Source organism: Leuciscus leuciscus (genome assembly GCF_965113295.1).
Source record: "Leuciscus leuciscus genome assembly, chromosome: 1".
Classification (NCBI taxonomy): domain Eukaryota; kingdom Metazoa; phylum Chordata; class Actinopteri; order Cypriniformes; family Leuciscidae; genus Leuciscus; species Leuciscus leuciscus.
In genome coordinates, this window is record NC_138725.1 from 24,882,042 (window position 1) to 24,897,603 (window position 15,562).

Consider the following 15,562-nt stretch of genomic DNA (forward strand, 5'->3'; position numbering starts at 1 on the left):
ACAACAATGTAATTAGTTATTTTTTTAACAATAAACTCGAAAACACCAAGCTGTATCATGAACAAGTAAATGAACTTTTCAAAATGTCCGACAGGGATGTAAGGATAACTTAAATAAAACCTTGGGCCGAATGTATAAAGCCACTCAGAGTAAATTTTTTGGACAGGTCGCGGGAGTGGGGGTGTTTCATTAATAATATTATTATTAGTGTTTTTGTTATTAATAATTGCTCAAATACAAAGCATTTATTCAATTTCCGCGTGTGTTTGTGTTTGTTTGTGTGTGTGTGTGTGTGTGTGTGTGTGAGAGAGAGAGAGAGAGAGAGAGAGAGAGAGAGAGAGAGAGAGAGAGAGAGAGAGAGAGAGAGAGAGAGAAAGATTATGACTGGTGTTGTTTATTGTAAGTGTTTGTTGCCTTTTTGGACTTGTTGCCTTCCACCTGCACTGTCTCTTCCTCTGTCTCCTCCTCTAATGGGCCTACACTTTCGCCACCTTCTCTGGGCCAGCATCCTCTAACCTGGCCTTTTTAGGGGACTTTCCTCTCAGGGCAAATGAGAAGATGCTTAATTGCTTTTTACCTGACATCTTTGAAAGACAGATGCAATGATTCATGCATCCATGGCCAGGATATAATTATGAAATATGACATGATTTTAAAAGTGACCTAAAACATTGACTATGCAATACACTTTCATTTATTTAGTGCTAATAAAATGATTAAGCCTATTTGGAGAGAGAGATGTTTATAATGTGACAATATGTCAATCATCGTGTGATAACGAAAATATGACTAGGCCTAGACTACTTCTGAGCAAGTGTTGTCAGTGAACAGGCTGTAAAACTGTTGGCTGAGTTACAGACACTCATGAAAAGCTGATGCTAATTATCTGGGGAAACATTCTCTAACAGCGGTCAAGTTGTCACTGTTTGTGTCAAACCAGTTGTGAATTTGTTGTAACATTAAAACAGTTATTTTCTGCTATTTTCTGATTGGCTATTGTGTAGCCACTTTCTTTTTTTGATTGGCTGACAAGTGGCAGGCTCGACTAAGAATTCCAGGGGAGACGCGCTTGATTCCTGCTGGTTTCATACTAGTGAGAGCGGCGCGGCCAGAGAAATTTTGGCCACTGCGGCATATTAAATATATTATAAATAGTTTTTCTGCGTGAGAAATACAATGTGTGGCGGGAGTGCGTGACAAAAGACCGAAATGAGTGACTGTCACGCTCAATGCGTGACACTTGAGAGCCCTGGATTACACTTTGTTTACTTCAGTTGGCCATATTACCTGAACAGTAATGTTAATAGACCTTTCTGAAATTAAACTATTTCTTTTGTATTTTTGTTTTATTGTATATTTATTGAATTTATTTGACCATTTGATTGTTCTTGTTTTTGTTCTTATTGTATCTGATCTTATAACAGAGGAACTACATTGTTTGGTGGATCGAAGTATAATATTTTTACTAATATGTTTACATTTTGTTTTATTTTATGAAACCTTGCAATGTATATGGTATAACCGTTTTTAAACGCAAAAAGCCCCGTGAAGCCATGATTTAGTAGCTGTTATAAATTCACTGTAAACCACAACTTTACTGGGCTTACTGCTTTAGTGTAAATATGTTAGCCTTACTAATGTCTATAAGCTAGTGTGCATCAAAACAATGATAAAATTTGCATTTAGAAGATATGAGCATTCAATTCTCTCACTTCCGCCAGTATGTGAGACAAAGATATAGAGACTTAAGAAGAAGTGTCAACATGTAGAAACAACAGGATATTTCTGAATGGTTAGTTGATGAATTTATGTAGCTTTTGTGTAGTTATATTCAAGTCATTGATTAGCATATTCTGTCACGATAATCTATAAATCGCGTTTCCGGGGGCGGCGTTTATGTAAATTTTTGTGTTTGTGATGTCACTAACCCATAAGGAATGTTGTGTAGTCCCTACCAGCCATTTGCTGTAGTCCTTAAAAAATGCTTTCTGTAAAAGCAAATATCTCCCTTTACTTTGAACTTTGCTGATGTTGTTTATGCTCAAACAGCGACATTGCACACTAACTTAAAGGTATAGTGGAGGATCTTTCCGAATTTTAGATAAGACCCGCCCTCTCCACTTTTTGAATAAGTTTGATTGATTCACCAGAATGATTGACAATTAGGAGGACCAATAGTATAGGTGATCCACCCGGAAGTAAAAAATCCTCCATTATACCTTTAAGTTAAAAAAGTGGAATCATAATCATCCACCCCTTTAAAAATACAATTTGTCCAGTGGAGAAGATTGAGAAAAACTTCTATGAAATGTATTTTACAATATTTTATTTATTTTTTTCAAAAACAAGGGGAGGATAGAGGCTAACACATGATTTTTATCAATGTAATGTGTCGGCACATCCATATTTCATATTTTCCTAATAGTTTGTACCGTTAAACATGGTATCACGTGGATGAATGATCATATCATATGCAAATGTGTGCAGATGAGGTTATGCATAGTAAAACTAGGCGTTGTAAGCTCCATATATGGTTATTTTGGGGAGGAGATGCGTGTGCGCACTTTATTCCACTGACTGGGATTTATAAAGGGAATCTTGTGCAGGTTCTGGCGTACAAAAGGTTTTTTAAGTCTGAATATTTTCTGGCATACGCCATTTTTGGTTTTCGGGCGCACGATCACTTTTAGTAAGGATCCTACGCACAGTTTTATAAATGATACCCCAGGTCTAAATCGTCTTCTAATCATGCATTATCTGTGGTCTTTTACCTTCCAGCTCTAGCAGAGAGAACAGTTTAGACATGATTCATATTATAAGAATACGATACATTTCTCACAGATTTCAATTGAGCCATCTTCTGAATTATGAGCATACTATCATACTGATAGGAAACAAGAAACACTTTCAGTATGCCATGTAATAGTTATAACAACTGGTTGACTTCACATACTGTATATACTGTAGGTTGTAGACATGATATAGAATTATGCAGTGTGGTGGCAAACAAAATGATATTACTAAATAAGAGGCACACATTTTCCACTAGTCTTTGATGTTTACTTTCTTGCAAGAAAAGGCCAGCAGTCGTACAGTCACACAGAGTGATTATAGAGTGTGACGGTGAAGGGAGGGCATCCTTACTTTTTTATAGTCTTGACTCCCAGAATGTTATCTTTCTAGGCCAATGATGGTATTTAAACCATACGTGGAACATTCTTAGACTTGTTCATCATATTGTATCCTTGAGTGGAGGCACTCTTGTCACGACCAACACTGTTTAACCATTCCAATACCATATTAGAATAAGGATTGTGTTTGCACTTTTACTGTCATATGATGGTCACACACATCTTAAAGTCTGAATCTCAGTGGGTTTTAAGAGATTTCAACCATGTGGTAAGAGGGGTCTGGAGGCCTGTTTTATCTGTGGTGGGATCAAACAACCTCTGCTGTTATCATGGTCGGGCTCAAGCTGTGCCATCTCTTATCCAATCCGTCTTTTCCAAACTACCTAATATTGGCAATGTTTCTCCTTTAGCTAGGCTCATCTCTTTGAAGCTTGCATGGCCTTAAAATACTTAGCTAGGGGGTTCGTTCGTTAGTTAGCTCTGACTGACTGGAGCCCACTTCATTTATGGTCCTAGATTGTTGTTTTAGGATCTGGAGTGTGAACGAATTATTCAAACATAATTTAAGTATTAAGAATTCAAGTTCATTTTCTCAATATAAGTTGTCACATGGAAAACAATTTAGTTCAATTAAGTAACAATTTATTGTTATTCTAATTTGTTTCCGAAATATGATTCTTTGACCAAATCCTGTGATTAAATGTGTTCAAAATAGTTCAAACTCAGTTACTCTGGCAACTTATGCTGGGAAACTAACCTAGTCCAAGGCAGGCTAACTGTCCGGCTATGTCTGAGTTGATGCTTAACCAGAATACCGTTAACACTGACTGACTGGGAATGTGATGATATTACAGCTGACTTTCTAGCATGCTGCCATTTTATTTCATGGAACCGCTATCAGTCCAAAAATGAAATTAAATGCACTTTAACAATAAATGTAATAAATTCTAACATACAAAAATAGTAACAAATGTAAAGAAGTAAAGTTACATTTGTTTAGTTGGTGTGATTTTTAAATAAAGCATTCACAGTCCTGCAGATTAGGTGCATTGCACTTTGATTTTATTTTGCCAGCGGAACATTTATTAATCATTATTAATATCAGCAAAGCATCAGTTTGCCGCTCTGTACGAATTGAGTAACTGTCTTTAAAAAAAATACTCAATGTGTTCATCACCTTCCCTGGCCACAGAGCGATTCATACCATTAAACAGGCTTTTATGGAATCGCTGGTAAGTTCAGATAATAACTATATAGAAAATGGAAATATTTATTGACTGTTAATGTTAGACATGGCAGTTGAAAGACAAAAGAATCATTCAAACATAATTTATTTAAGTATTAAGAGTTCAAGTTCATTTTCTCAATATAAGTTATCTTTTGTAGCCTTTGGTAGCTTTCCCAAATGTTATCGGTGCTCTGCACTGCACCCACGCCAAAAGACTCAAGGACAGGGTTAGGAACTGTGAGTTTGAACCCTGAAATACAAGACAAGGCTGGTGGCCAGTATTACCATTTCGGGTAATAATTATGATATTTTTCGTTTCCGCAAATCCATGTTACAGGTACAGTCCCACTTAGACGACATTGTCGGCTACTACTATAGAACTGATTGTTCTGTACAATAAGCTGGGCACCAGTGCTCTGTTCAATACAAATGCAGTAACAATTTTCATCTTATATCTATGCAAGTCCAGTGTAGTGACCTACATTTTTAATTATTTAGATGATCTGTGATGCAGATTGCATCATTATAAATGTAGAGACAAAATGGCCTGGCTCAGTGCATGATTCCAGGATCTTCAGGGCTTCTTCTCTTTCCCACCGAATGGCACAAGGTATGTTAGTCACTTAACATATGGCAAAAACTACAGCTTTAAAATACCTTCACCAATTTCAATGTAAAAAAAAAAAAAAAAAAAACCTATTCAGATGATTTCACAGTTTTGCTGGGAGACGAGGGATATGCATGCCTGCCTTATCTCTTGACTCCCTATCAGGAGCCCCAGGCTGAGGCACACGAGGCCGTTGTTGAGGACAATGAAACAGGCAGGGTTATAAGAGACAGTTATGCCAATTATTATTTTGGTTAATACAGTCCAAGCCATGTTAAGTTTTCACTTTCCCCAGGCACAATTAGATTTTTTTTTATTATTATTCAGATTGAAGCTGCCAGTTGGGGGTTAAAACATACAATTAAATGTTGTCAAAAAACAAAAAGGTCATGTGTCATGTGATATTCTCTTGCTGTTGGATTTCCAGCTTCATCTTTCTTATCTTGAGTTTTTTATATTGTATGTCAGTATCTATAGCCCTTGTAGATTCCCTTTATGTTCTCTGGGTTCTGTAGGAACATAAATATAAGTGATTCGTTTGAGTGCTCTTGGCACTTTTTTGTAATTTCTTAATAGCGTACTCACTTGGTCACATGTGGACTGAGAGGGCTCTAGAAGGGTGTCAGCATCCTGCAGCCAATAATAATAATAAGGGAAATACACACTATTAGCACCTCACAGGTAGGCTTTTAAATATATATTGTGCAAATCTGTGCCTGCCTCAGACCTCGTTGAACAGACTGACACAGTCTCCTCAACCTCCTCAACAGTGGATGGGCCTTCAACCGGAAACCATTAATTAAACTCAGTTTAATTATCACCACTCAAGCTGGCTGTGCTTAAGTACTTGCATAGTGTTACGGGGCGAACAAGACATGAGGCGTGCGGATCCATGTGCAAGCTTTTATTCATAAACATAGTAAACAGGCAGGGTCAGACAACGGCAAGCAGGTATAGTTAGGGAAATACACAAGAGAGATCCTAGGGCAAGCGTGGGTCTACGATTAGCGAACAATATCCAACAGGACCAGGCAGAGAGATAATCCAGGTACACAAGCAAAGATCCAAACGAGGGGCAAACAGAGTCCAAAGGGCAAGGCAGAGGGTTAATCCTGGAAACACGGGCAGATGTCAAAACACAAGAAAACAGGCAAACCATAAACAACTCAGCTCCGTAGAGTAGCTATCGCTAGGATAAGCGCTAAACAATACTCGGCGATCACAGAGAGAAAGTCCAAGGCTTATAAAGAGTGTGTAATTGGTGATAGTGATTGTGAGATAGTTCTCAGCTGGGAGAGTGATTAGTGTAATCAGCTGTGTGTGTCATCCATGCAATGAATGATGGGAAATGCAGTCCAGTGTGCTGTGTGAGTCAATATGATGGAGAAACGACCTCTGGTGGCTATCGGGCAGAAGGCCACAGACCGGATTCGTGACACATAGACTATACTTACCATCCTGAACAATATTTTTAGGGGTTCAAGCATGAAATGCTGAAACCCTATTGTAATTGTAAGGATTCGTAAAACGCATCGTGCAGGACAAACCGTAAGGCCTAGAGACGTGAAACCTGGCCAGATGGTAGGCCTCAATTTGGGGACAACCTATCAGAGTATGACCCCAATTGGCCCATAGGTGGCGCTACAGCAACCAAAAGTACTAAATCGCTCATAACTCTTAGACCGTTTGTCCCAGGATCAAGTGTCTTATATCGTTGGAATCCTTGGCTCAAGGCGGACAAAATGGCTATCTCCGATTTGGATGTAGGCTGGGAAAATTTTCTGCTATGTCGGATTTTGTCCAAAACCTACTTTTGCGAACTAGTCCCTGGTTTTTGGCCCGATCGGAACCAAACCAGTCTAGGACAATTCTCTGGACTCTCTAGATCAATAATTATCGAAAAAAAGTTGAACTTTTGCATTTGGGTGGCTGTAACAGGGTCATTTAGAAAAGGGGCGTGGCAAAATACACTAAAAAGCCTATAAATCCCAAATGAAAACTCAGAACTTCACAAAAATTGATGAGCATATGTGTCAGAACATGGTGAGGAAGCATGCAGAGTTTCATGGAGATCGGACCATAGGTGGCGCTATAACTGGCAAAAAGCCTTCATTCTTATTAGGGGTTCAAGCATGAAATGCTGAAACCCTATTGTAATTGTAAGGATTCGTAAAACGCATCGTGCAGGACAAACCGTAAGGCCTAGAGACGTGAAACCTGGCCAGATGGTAGGCCTCAATTTGGGGACAACCTATCAGAGTATGACCCCAATTGGCCCATAGGTGGCGCTACAGCAACCAAAAGTACTAAATCGCTCATAACTCTTAGACCGTTTGTCCCAGGATCAAGTGTCTTATATCGTTGGAATCCTTGGCTCAAGGCGGACAAAATGGCTATCTCCGATTTGGATGTAGGCTGGGAAAATTTTCTGCTATGTCGGATTTTGTCCAAAACCTACTTTTGCGAACTAGTCCCTGGTTTTTGGCCCGATCGGAACCAAACCAGTCTAGGACAATTCTCTGGACTCTCTAGATCAATAATTATCGAAAAAAAGTTGAACTTTTGCATTTGGGTGGCTGTAACAGGGTCATTTAGAAAAGGGGCGTGGCAAAATACACTAAAAAGCCTATAAATCCCAAATGAAAACTCAGAACTTCACAAAAATTGATGAGCATATGTGTCAGAACATGGTGAGGAAGCATGCAGAGTTTCATGGAGATCGGACCATAGGTGGCGCTATAACTGGCAAAAAGCCTTCATTCTTATTAGGGGTTCAAGCATGAAATGCTGAAACCCTATTGTAATTGTAAGGATTCGTAAAACGCATCGTGCAGGACAAACCGTAAGGCCTAGAGACGTGAAACCTGGCCAGATGGTAGGCCTCAATTTGGGGACAACCTATCAGAGTATGACCCCAATTGGCCCATAGGTGGCGCTACAGCAACCAAAAGTACTAAATCGCTCATAACTCTTAGACCGTTTGTCCCAGGATCAAGTGTCTTATATCGTTGGAATCCTTGGCTCAAGGCGGACAAAATGGCTATCTCCGATTTGGATGTAGGCTGGGAAAATTTTCTGCTATGTCGGATTTTGTCCAAAACCTACTTTTGCGAACTAGTCCCTGGTTTTTGGCCCGATCGGAACCAAACCAGTCTAGGACAATTCTCTGGACTCTCTAGATCAATAATTATCGAAAAAAAGTTGAACTTTTGCATTTGGGTGGCTGTAACAGGGTCATTTAGAAAAGGGGCGTGGCAAAATACACTAAAAAGCCTATAAATCCCAAATGAAAACTCAGAACTTCACAAAAATTGATGAGCATATGTGTCAGAACATGGTGAGGAAGCATGCAGAGTTTCATGGAGATCGGACCATAGGTGGCGCTATAACTGGCAAAAAGCCTTCATTCTTATTAGGGGTTCAAGCATGAAATGCTGAAACCCTATTGTAATTGTAAGGATTCGTAAAACGCATCGTGCAGGACAAACCGTAAGGCCTAGAGACGTGAAACCTGGCCAGATGGTAGGCCTCAATTTGGGGACAACCTATCAGAGTATGACCCCAATTGGCCCATAGGTGGCGCTACAGCAACCAAAAGTACTAAATCGCTCATAACTCTTAGACCGTTTGTCCCAGGATCAAGTGTCTTATATCGTTGGAATCCTTGGCTCAAGGCGGACAAAATGGCTATCTCCGATTTGGATGTAGGCAGGGAAAATTTTCTGCTATGTCGGATTTTGTCCAAAACCTACTTTTGCGAACTAGTCCCTGGTTTTTGGCCCGATCGGAACCAAACCAGTCTAGGACAATTCTCTGGACTCTCTAGATCAATAATTATCGAAAAAAAGTTGAACTTTTGCATTTGGGTGGCTGTAACAGGGTCATTTAGAAAAGGGGCGTGGCAAAATACACTAAAAAGCCTATAAATCCCAAATGAAAACTCAGAACTTCACAAAAATTGATGAGCATATGTGTCAGAACATGGTGAGGAAGCATGCAGAGTTTCATGGAGATCGGACCATAGGTGGCGCTATAACTGGCAAAAAGCCTTCATTCTTATTAGGGGTTCAAGCATGAAATGCTGAAACCCTATTGTAATTGTAAGGATTCGTAAAACGCATCGTGCAGGACAAACCGTAAGGCCTAGAGACGTGAAACCTGGCCAGATGGTAGGCCTCAATTTGGGGACAACCTATCAGAGTATGACCCCAATTGGCCCATAGGTGGCGCTACAGCAACCAAAAGTACTAAATCGCTCATAACTCTTAGACCGTTTGTCCCAGGATCAAGTGTCTTATATCGTTGGAATCCTTGGCTCAAGGCGGACAAAATGGCTATCTCCGATTTGGATGTAGGCTGGGAAAATTTTCTGCTATGTCGGATTTTGTCCAAAACCTACTTTTGCGAACTAGTCCCTGGTTTTTGGCCCGATCGGAACCAAACCAGTCTAGGACAATTCTCTGGACTCTCTAGATCAATAATTATCGAAAAAAAGTTGAACTTTTGCATTTGGGTGGCTGTAACAGGGTCATTTAGAAAAGGGGCGTGGCAAAATACACTAAAAAGCCTATAAATCCCAAATGAAAACTCAGAACTTCACAAAAATTGATGAGCATATGTGTCAGAACATGGTGAGGAAGCATGCAGAGTTTCATGGAGATCGGACCATAGGTGGCGCTATAACTGGCAAAAAGCCTTCATTCTTATTAGGGGTTCAAGCATGAAATGCTGAAACCCTATTGTAATTGTAAGGATTCGTAAAACGCATCGTGCAGGACAAACCGTAAGGCCTAGAGACGTGAAACCTGGCCAGATGGTAGGCCTCAATTTGGGGACAACCTATCAGAGTATGACCCCAATTGGCCCATAGGTGGCGCTACAGCAACCAAAAGTACTAAATCGCTCATAACTCTTAGACCGTTTGTCCCAGGATCAAGTGTCTTATATCGTTGGAATCCTTGGCTCAAGGCGGACAAAATGGCTATCTCCGATTTGGATGTAGGCTGGGAAAATTTTCTGCTATGTCGGATTTTGTCCAAAACCTACTTTTGCGAACTAGTCCCTGGTTTTTGGCCCGATCGGAACCAAACCAGTCTAGGACAATTCTCTGGACTCTCTAGATCAATAATTATCGAAAAAAAGTTGAACTTTTGCATTTGGGTGGCTGTAACAGGGTCATTTAGAAAAGGGGCGTGGCAAAATACACTAAAAAGCCTATAAATCCCAAATGAAAACTCAGAACTTCACAAAAATTGATGAGCATATGTGTCAGAACATGGTGAGGAAGCATGCAGAGTTTCATGGAGATCGGACCATAGGTGGCGCTATAACTGGCAAAAAGCCTTCATTCTTATTAGGGGTTCAAGCATGAAATGCTGAAACCCTATTGTAATTGTAAAGATTCGTAAAACGCATCGTGCAGGACAAACCGTAAGGCCTAGAGACGTGAAACCTGGCCAGATGGTAGGCCTCAATTTGGGGACAACCTATCAGAGTATGACCCCAATTGGCCCATAGGTGGCGCTACAGCAACCAAAAGTACTAAATCGCTCATAACTCTTAGACCGTTTGTCCCAGGATCAAGTGTCTTATATCGTTGGAATCCTTGGCTCAAGGCGGACAAAATGGCTATCTCCGATTTGGATGTAGGCTGGGAAAATTTTCTGCTATGTCGGATTTTGTCCAAAACCTACTTTTGCGAACTAGTCCCTGGTTTTTGGCCCGATCGGAACCAAACCAGTCTAGGACAATTCTCTGGACTCTCTAGATCAATAATTATCTAAAAAAAGTTGAACTTTTGCATTTGGGTGGCTGTAACAGGGTAATTTAGAAAAGGGGCGTGGCAAAATACACTAAAAAGCCTATAAATCCCAAATGAAAACTCAGAACTTCACAAAAATTGATGAGCATATGTGTCAGAACATGGTGAGGAAGCATGCAGAGTTTCATGGAGATCGGACCATAGGTGGCGCTATAACTGGCAAAAAGCCTTCATTCTTATTAGGGGTTCAAGCATGAAATGCTGAAACCCTATTGTAATTGTAAGGATTCGTAAAACGCATCGTGCAGGACAAACCGTAAGGCCTAGAGACGTGAAACCTGGCCAGATGGTAGGCCTCAATTTGGGGACAACCTATCAGAGTATGACCCCAATTGGCCCATAGGTGGCGCTACAGCAACCAAAAGTACTAAATCGCTCATAACTCTTAGACCGTTTGTCCCAGGATCAAGTGTCTTATATCGTTGGAATCCTTGGCTCAAGGCGGACAAAATGGCTATCTCCGATTTGGATGTAGGCAGGGAAAATTTTCTGCTATGTCGGATTTTGTCCAAAACCTACTTTTGCGAACTAGTCCCTGGTTTTTGGCCCGATCGGAACCAAACCAGTCTAGGACAATTCTCTGGACTCTCTAGATCAATAATTATCGAAAAAAAGTTGAACTTTTGCATTTGGGTGGCTGTAACAGGGTCATTTAGAAAAGGGGCGTGGCAAAATACACTAAAAAGCCTATAAATCCCAAATGAAAACTCAGAACTTCACAAAAATTGATGAGCATATGTGTCAGAACATGGTGAGGAAGCATGCAGAGTTTCATGGAGATCGGACCATAGGTGGCGCTATAACTGGCAAAAAGCCTTCATTCTTATTAGGGGTTCAAGCATGAAATGCTGAAACCCTATTGTAATTGTAAGGATTCGTAAAACGCATCGTGCAGGACAAACCGTAAGGCCTAGAGACGTGAAACCTGGCCAGATGGTAGGCCTCAATTTGGGGACAACCTATCAGAGTATGACCCCAATTGGCCCATAGGTGGCGCTACAGCAACCAAAAGTACTAAATCGCTCATAACTCTTAGACCGTTTGTCCCAGGATCAAGTGTCTTATATCGTTGGAATCCTTGGCTCAAGGCGGACAAAATGGCTATCTCCGATTTGGATGTAGGCTGGGAAAATTTTCTGCTATGTCGGATTTTGTCCAAAACCTACTTTTGCGAACTAGTCCCTGGTTTTTGGCCCGATCGGAACCAAACCAGTCTAGGACAATTCTCTGGACTCTCTAGATCAATAATTATCGAAAAAAAGTTGAACTTTTGCATTTGGGTGGCTGTAACAGGGTCATTTAGAAAAGGGGCGTGGCAAAATACACTAAAAAGCCTATAAATCCCAAATGAAAACTCAGAACTTCACAAAAATTGATGAGCATATGTGTCAGAACATGGTGAGGAAGCATGCAGAGTTTCATGGAGATCGGACCATAGGTGGCGCTATAACTGGCAAAAAGCCTTCATTCTTATTAGGGGTTCAAGCATGAAATGCTGAAACCCTATTCTGCCCTGCAAAGGCAAAAGACCTTAACTCGCTAGAGTGTGAAACTGAGAAAAATGACTTTAAAGTTTCTGTTTTGTCCAGACAAAAGTATTATAGGTAGGACTCCCAAAATTTGACAACTAGTTGCTATAATGAAGAAATGTTTGTATGCAAAAAATCTTGAGCTCAAACTTGACCTTTGACCCTTGTTTGGCTGTTACTGTACTCTGCCTTTGTATCATATGCCAAAAATAAGGAGTCGTGCAAAGGCAAAAGGCAGTAACTGACATATAATCAATATTTGCTTGCTGTCCCCCATACTTACATCCATTATAAGAACACCTAACCAAGGTCTAGTCTTCATGGTATGTGTTTTAAATTATATAGAAGACCTTTGGTTGTTCCTATTTAGTGCTATAATGATCAGGATAGTGCGGCAACACTAACAACGTTAAACAGTATGACAGATACAGATAAACAGATAAGTTACTTTGCAGTACAGTATGTACAGTATGAATAAATGCAAGAAATATTTTCACAATAAAGATAATTTAATTATAATTGAATACAAATGTTTTTTTATAAATTACAGAGGAGCAGTAATTTATCAATTTGCAACAAGAATATTTCATATTCATTAGGCGTGTTTAGGCCTTTATTTTGAAATAGCAATAAACATGAAAAATAATGAAACATTGGTAGAAAGCTCAGTTTGTTTTTATACCAAGAGTTAAAAAAAATAACACCAATTAAATTATCTAAAAAAAAAAAGTCAGATTTAAAAAAATATATATATAAACAAAAATATTATGGATTCTCGATTCGTGATGCGGCTGCCCGCTATAACGCACATATGCGCTCTTTTTATGCGTTTATTAGAGGTTGAATTAAAATGACGGTGACAGTTAAAGGGTTAAGGGCCACCAAACTGCTCAAGATGCACAGTCAACCAACTCGACTTGGATTACTGCTTTTTATTTCTGAGATAATATAGACAGAGTCAACCGAAAAAAAGTTGGAATTACTTTTACCATTTAGGTTAGCCTACTTTGTACGGACGTTAGCGATAACTAGCTTAGTGCTATATGGATTTGTGTAAGATCTGACATGAACACCTGCAAGAAGGAAATATGGCTCAAACACGGATTGATTGTTGTGGATACAGCAGATGACGTGCATTGCTATGGATTATGGATTATGCATCTTCCATGGATTATATCGGATTGCATGGAAAGGTAGGATGCCTGTGTATTTAATAATTGGTTTTCGGCGTCTGATGTGAGGCGAGTGTCAACGTTAGCGCTAACTTACGTGACACAGATTAAATTTAGCTATCTCCGGGCTGTCACTGATATTGACAGATCTGAACCATCGCCCTGAACAAAAATAACAACATTTATGACAACCTATTAGCTTGCATACCATCTAAGTATGGCTTGTTCACCTTGCTTTGTTTCTGATTGCATACTTGGAGCAGTTTGTCTGGCCAAAGATATATTGTGTGTATGTTACGTGGTTTGGTGACAATTAAAGAGCGCCACATTTGACAGTATGACAAAGCCAGAGTACAGTAACATCACAGCGGCACCGTAACATCTCTCTTGATGCCAGGCTAAACAAAGTCAGAACACCGTAACTCAACTTCAGCGTGCTGGAACAAAGGCAAAGAGCCGTAACAACTGTTACGGCGTTCTGCTGTGGTTTCTCGTATGGTTTTGGAAGTTACGGTTGTCATGGCCCTTATTTTCTCGTTAAAACAATCAAATTGACTCACGATATTTATTCACATGATAAAGGAGGTCTCAAATACCACAAAAATGACACTAACTCATTTTTGACCAAACATGATGTTACGGCGTTTTGCCTTTGTAGGGCAGTATTGTAATTGTAAGGATTCGTAAAACGCATCGTGCAGGACAAACCGTAAGGCCTAGAGACGTGAAACCTGGCCAGATGGTAGGCCTCAATTTGGGGACAACCTATCAGAGTATGACCCCAATTGGCCCATAGGTGGCGCTACAGCAACCAAAAGTACTAAATCGCTCATAACTCTTAGACCGTTTGTCCCAGGATCAAGTGTCTTATATCGTTGGAATCCTTGGCTCAAGGCGGACAAAATGGCTATCTCCGATTTGGATGTAGGCTGGGAAAATTTTCTGCTATGTCGGATTTTGTCCAAAACCTACTTTTGCGAACTAGTCCCTGGTTTTTGGCCCGATCGGAACCAAACCAGTCTAGGACAATTCTCTGGACTCTCTAGATCAATAATTATCGAAAAAAAGTTGAACTTTTGCATTTGGGTGGCTGTAACAGGGTCATTTAGAAAAGGGGCGTGGCAAAATACACTAAAAAGCCTATAAATCCCAAATGAAAACTCAGAACTTCACAAAAATTGATGAGCATATGTGTCAGAACATGGTGAGGAAGCATGCAGAGTTTCATGGAGATCGGACCATAGGTGGCGCTATAACTGGCAAAAAGCCTTCATTCTTATTAGGGGTTCAAGCATGAAATGCTGAAACCCTATTGTAATTGTAAAGATTCGTAAAACGCATCGTGCAGGACAAACCGTAAGGCCTAGAGACGTGAAACCTGGCCAGATGGTAGGCCTCAATTTGGGGACAACCTATCAGAGTATGACCCCAATTGGCCCATAGGTGGCGCTACAGCAACCAAAAGTACTAAATCGCTCAGAACTCTTAGACCGTTTGTCCCAGGATCAAGTGTCTTATATCGTTGGAATCCTTGGCTCAAGGCGGACAAAATGGCTATCTCCGATTTGGATGTAGGCTGGGAAAATTTTCTGCTATGTCGGATTTTGTCCAAAACCTACTTTTGCGAACTAGTCCCTGGTTTTTGGCCCGATCGGAACCAAACCAGTCTAGGACAATTCTCTGGACTCTCTAGATCAATAATTATCTAAAAAAAGTTGAACTTTTGCATTTGGGTGGCTGTAACAGGGTAATTTAGAAAAGGGGCGTGGCAAAATACACTAAAAAGCCTATAAATCCCAAATGAAAACTCAGAACTTCACAAAAATTGATGAGCATATGTGTCAGAACATGGTGAGGAAGCATGCAGAGTTTCATGGAGATCGGACCATAGGTGGCGCTATAACTGGCAAAAAGCCTTCATTCTTATTAGGGGTTCAAGCATGAAATGCTGAAACCCTATTGTAATTGTAAGGATTCGTAAAACGCATCGTGCAGGACAAACCGTAAGGCCTAGAGACGTGAAACCTGGCCAGATGGTAGGCCTCAATTTGGGGACAACCTATCAGAGTATGAC

The 15,562-nt window shown here is 40.2% G+C and overlaps 1 long non-coding RNA gene across 1 annotated transcript in view; it reads left to right on the plus strand.

The window, feature by feature from the left end:
* The window catches only part of LOC309503269, a 30,189-nt gene that overhangs the window by 1,482 nt on the left and 13,145 nt on the right, over positions 1–15,562 (plus strand). The window lies entirely within an intron of this gene.